Genomic DNA, 5353 nt, shown 5'->3' with positions numbered 1-5353 from the left:
CTCTCTTTAAAACCCTTCAATATGGGAGACCAACAGTAAAACCCTTCACCTAAATCTCTGAAAGATAGGTTCTACCCTGCTAGAATAGCCCAACCTTCCTGCATAGTTCTACCACAAGCCCAAGGCAATAATTTTGAACTCAAATCTCAATACATCACTATGTTGCTCCACTTCCATGGGTTGACCTCTAAGGATGCATACCTATTTCTAAGGGAATTTGAAGAGGTATGTGTTCTAATTAAGATCCAACAACTTTCTGATGATGCTGTTAAGCTTAGGTTTATCACTTTTGCATTGAAAGACTAGGCTAAGAAGTGGTTGTATAGGTTACCCACAAATTCCATAACCTCATGGGAACAGTTCATAGTTGTCTTCCTTAAGAATTTTTTTCCAACTCACAAGACCAATAAGCTTAGAAGTGATATCCTTCAGTTTAGGCAAAGGCCTAGTGAGTCATTTTCCAAACTTATAGAGAGATTCAAGGATCTACTCCAAGAATGCCCTCACCATGGCCTAGACCTATGGCATTTATGTCAATTAATTTATGAGGGTATTGATTACCCAACTAAACAAATGATAGAGTCTATGTGCCCTGAGGGATTCACATCCTTTACAGATGAAGGAAAGGCATGGGAATTCTTACTTGACTTAGCTGACAAAACTCGTGAGTGGGAATCAACCCAAGAGAGTGAAAGAACCATAGGAGGAAAAGGATATTTTGTGGATGGAATAGTAGCCAAGAAAGCCCATTTGGATAGCCTAATCAAGAGAATTGAGGCTATTGTTCCTAGAGAGCCATCATCAGTCAATTTGGTTAAGATTTGTGCTTGGTGCCAGTCCCCTAGACATCTCCTAGAAGAATGCCCCAACACCTCTGGGGGCACTTCTAATGATAGTGTTAATGCCTTATACCAGAATAATCCATATAGTAATACCTACAATCCAAGATGGAGAAATCACCCAAATTTCTCTTGGAATCAGGGCAACCAAGCATGGCCTTCCAATTTCCATAATCAATGTCAACCTGGACTCCAAAGGCCTCCCTTTGCACAACAGTCTTTTTCTCAAAATACTTTTCCTAGGTCAAATGTAGGACCTCAGGCTAGTTTTCCTAGGGCCCCTCTCCTATCATCTTATCAGCAACCCCCTGGGTTTACCAATACTGGAGAGGCAAGTAGAATAAGTGACTTGGAAAAAAATATGGCCCTCCTCATGACAAGCCATCAAAATCTTACAAGAGAACTCACTCAAGTTGTCTCAATTATGCGTTAGAGGGAGGAAATAACTTTACCCAGTCAACCAGAGCCTAACCCTAGGCATCATCAGCCTGTTAGTTCACAAACATCAACTAATGCACCATTGAATATAGTACAAGGTCAGACCCAACAAGGGCCCTCTAACTAATGTAATGTTGTTTATGCCCTTAGGAGTGGTAGAGAGTACCAACAGAGCGCTCCTAAATCTTCCTCATCTATTACTCATATTAACTCTCCTTCAGTTGAGGACACAAGTGTGCCTCTTGTTTCAGGTTCGTCTAATAAACCTAAAGATTTTTCTGAAACTAAAGATGATTTGGTTGAGGAAACCAAAAATGAATCTTCTGTACATGGGCAAATCCCTAACAATCCTTATGTTCATTCTGTCCCATTTCCTAATCGTTTGGTAAAAAAAAGGAAGACTGCGTCCATGGATAAAATTTTAGAAGTCTTTAAAAAGGTAGAAGTGAACATCCCCCTTTTGGATGTCATATCCCAGATCCCTGCCTATGCAAAGGTACTGAAAGATTTGTGTACTCACAAACGTATCACTAGTGTGCCCAAAAAGGAATTCTTGGCAGGTAACATTAGTTCCATAATTACTCAGCCTATAGCAGCCAAGTATAAGGATCCAGGGAGCCCTACCATATCTTGTGTCATAGGAAACACCTACGTTGAGCATGCCTTACTTTACCTTATCATGTGTACAAGCAACTTGGATTGGGAGAATTGAAAGCCACTGGAACTACTCTTCAGTTGGAAGATAGGTCTGTTAAAATTCCTAAAGGGATGGTTGAGGATGTTTTACTAAAGGTGGGGGAATTTATTTTCCCTATTGATTTCATTGTGTTAGATACCAAGCCCTTCTCAACCAAGGATGAGATCCCAATAATTCTAGGAAGACCATTCTTGGCTACCAGTAATGCATTAATCAACTGTCGGAATGGTTTCCTAAGATTATCTTTTGGTAACCAAACTGTTGAGTTTAACATGTTTAGGATAGGCAAGCAACCACATATGGAAGAAGAGATTAATATGATTGAGGATTTTTTGGATTTTTCTGATGATTTAATTACCAACTTTGATATTAATTTTGATTCAGAATTCCAAGAGTGTATGGATGAGTTAGATGATGATATTGAAAATATCTTTTTTGAAGTCTTGAGTCTTCACACCTGTGGAGCCCTTAGGTCCCCTTTCCAATTCCATTCCCAAACCTTCCATAGTTGAGCCCCCTAAGCTAGATCTTAGGGAGTTGCCATCTAATTTGAGGTATGCTTTCTTAGGTCCTGACCAGACTCTTCCTGTAATAATTTCTTCAAATTTGACTTCTAGTCAGGAAGAGGAGTTACTTAAAGTGTTAAAAGATAATAAGGAAGCCCTAGGTTGGACCATGGCTGATATCAAGGGTATAAGCCCTTCTATTGTGCAACATTATATACATCTTATAGAGGATTTCAAACCATCCACGGAACCCCAAAGAAGAGCAAACCCAGTGATGATGGAAGCTATTAAGAAAGAGATCCTAAAGTGCTTGGATCATGGAATAATTTATCCTATTTCTGACAGCCAATGGATAAGCCCAGTTCACATAGTGCCTGAGAAGTCTGGTGTGACTGTAGTTCCCAATGCCAATAATGAACTAATTCCAACCCGTGTCCAATCTGGGTGGAGAGTATGCATAGACTACAGGAAACTTAATGTGGTAACCTGGAAGGATCACTTCCCATTGCCATTCATTGACCAGATGTTAGAGAGGTTAGCTGGACATGAATACTATTATTTTCTTGATGGATATTCCGGCTATAACCAGATCCCAATTGCTTTAGAGGACCAACATAAGACCACTTTTACATGCCCATATGGAACATTTGCTTACAGGCATATGCCTTTTGGGCTTTGTAATGCCTCTGCTACGTTCCAATGATGCATGATGAGCATATTTTCTGACATGGTCAAAAAATTCTTAGAAGTATTTATGGATGACTTTTCAATTAATGGGAATTCCTATTCTGAATGTCTTCATCATCTTTCTCTAGTTTTGAAAAGGTGTATATCTAAGAATTTGATTTTGAATTGGGAGAAATGCCATTTCATGGTTAAATCTAGTATTGTTTTAGGCCATGTAATATCCAAGGAGGGAATTAAGGTAGATAGAGCCAAAGTAGATTTAATTGATAATTTACCACCTCCTCAATCTGTTAAGGATGTCTGATCTTTTCTAGGGTATGCGGGCTTCTATAGAAGGTTTATTAAGAATTTTAGTCAGTTAGCCCGACCTCATTTATTATGCTAGTAGGACCTTAAATGATGCACAACTCAATTATACAACCACTGAAAAAGAATTTTTAGCTGTTGTATTTACATTAGAAAAGTTTCGGTCTTACTTAGTTGGTTCACATGTGGTGGTGTATACTGATCATTCTGCTCTCAGATACTTAGTTCAGAAGAAGGATGCCAAAGATCGTCTCATTAGGTGGGTTTTACTTTTGCAAGAGTTTGATTTAGAAATTAGGGATAAAAAAGGAGTTGAAAACCTATTTGTAGACCATTTATCCCGGCTTCTTAATTCCTTGACTGTCGATTCTCCAGTCAACGAGAAATTTTTAGATGAACAGTTATTTGCAGTGTCCAGTGAACCATGGTTTGCTGACATTGTCAACTTCTTAGTTTCAGGTGTGACTCCGGATCACTGGTCCACCCAAGATAAGTATAGATTTCATTCCCAAGTTAAGCACTTTTTCTGGGATGATCCTTATTTGTTTAAGATATGTCCGGATCAGATTATCCGACGATGTGTTCCTGATCATGAGCAACATTCTGTTATCTCTTTTTGTCATGATCATGCATGTGGTGAACACTTTGGACCTAAGAAAACTGCTGCAAAGGTTCTCTAATGCGGATTTTATTGGCCCACTCTTTTTAGAGATGCTTTTGATTTTTACAAGGCTTGTCCTGCCTGCCAGTCTTTTGGCCGTATCAATAAAAGGAACATGATGCCCCTCAACCCTAGTTTGGTAGTTGAGATCTTTAATGTTTGGGGCATCAATTTTATGGGACCATTCCCTAATTCCTTTGGGAATTTGTACATACTTTTGGCCGTTGATTATGTTTCTAAATGGATAGAGGCCATACCTTGTAAAACTAATGACCACAAAGTGGTGGTCCAGTTTCTCAAAGAGAACATTTTTTCCCGCTTTGGTGCACCACGTGCAATAATTAGTGATAGGGGTACTCATTTTTGTAATCGGCCTTTTGAGGCCCTAATGAAAAAGTATGGGATCACCCATAAGTTATCTACCCCTTATCACCCCTAAACTAGTGGCCAAGTGGAGGTGTCTAATAGGCAGATCAAACAAATCTTGGAGAAAACTGTTAATCCCAACCGTAAGGATTGGTCCCTTAGGCTCATTGATGCCTTATGGGCCCATCGGACTGCATTCAAGACCGACCTTGGTCAGTCTCCCTACCGTTTGGTGTATGGGAAAGCTTGTCACTTACCAGTTGAGTTGGAGCATAAGGCCTTTTGGGCCATTAAGAAGCTTAACTTTGATTTGTCTGATGCGGGAATTCATCGTAGGTTCCAACTCTTTGAGTTGGAGGAACTTAGGAATGAAGCCTATGAAAGTTCTAGAATTTACAAGGAAAAGACCAAAGCTTTCCATGATAAACACATTCTGCGTAAATCTTTTGCAATTGGTGATAAGGTCTTATTGTACAACTCTCGATTGCATCTTTTTCCTGGTAAGCTTAGATCCCGATGGGATGGCCCATTTATTGTTCATAATGTATATCCCCATGGGGCTGTGGAGATTTTGAATCCAGGAACAGGGGTAATTTCGAAGGTTAATGGTCAGCGTTTGAAGCCATTCCTCGAGTTTCCCACTACTAGTAGGGAAGAGGTCATGGATCTCCATGAACCTCTTTATACTGATGACTAACTTTTAATCAGGTATGACCCCCTTGCATTGTCTTTACTTTTAATTCTTTCTATGCATTGAGGACATTGCATGACTTAAGTGTGGGGGAGGGAAACCAGTTTTTGTTTTTTTTCTTTCACTTTGTTTTGTTTGTTTTTCTTTTTATTTTTGAGCTTG

General features: G+C 39.4%; 1 non-coding gene across 1 annotated transcript; it reads right to left on the bottom strand.

Annotated features, from left to right (window-relative positions):
- Window positions 1-408: 408 nt before the first annotated feature.
- LOC122066121 lies at window positions 409-515 on the bottom strand. The gene has a single exon (XR_006136244.1). It is a non-coding gene; the product is annotated as a small nucleolar RNA R71 (small nucleolar RNA).
- Between the last annotated feature and the right edge of the window lie 4838 nt (window positions 516-5353).

Source organism: Macadamia integrifolia, unplaced genomic scaffold (genome assembly GCF_013358625.1).
Source record: "Macadamia integrifolia cultivar HAES 741 unplaced genomic scaffold, SCU_Mint_v3 scaffold2241, whole genome shotgun sequence".
NCBI lineage: Eukaryota > Viridiplantae > Streptophyta > Magnoliopsida > Proteales > Proteaceae > Macadamia > Macadamia integrifolia.
This window is presented reverse-complemented; position numbering and strand designations above follow the sequence as displayed.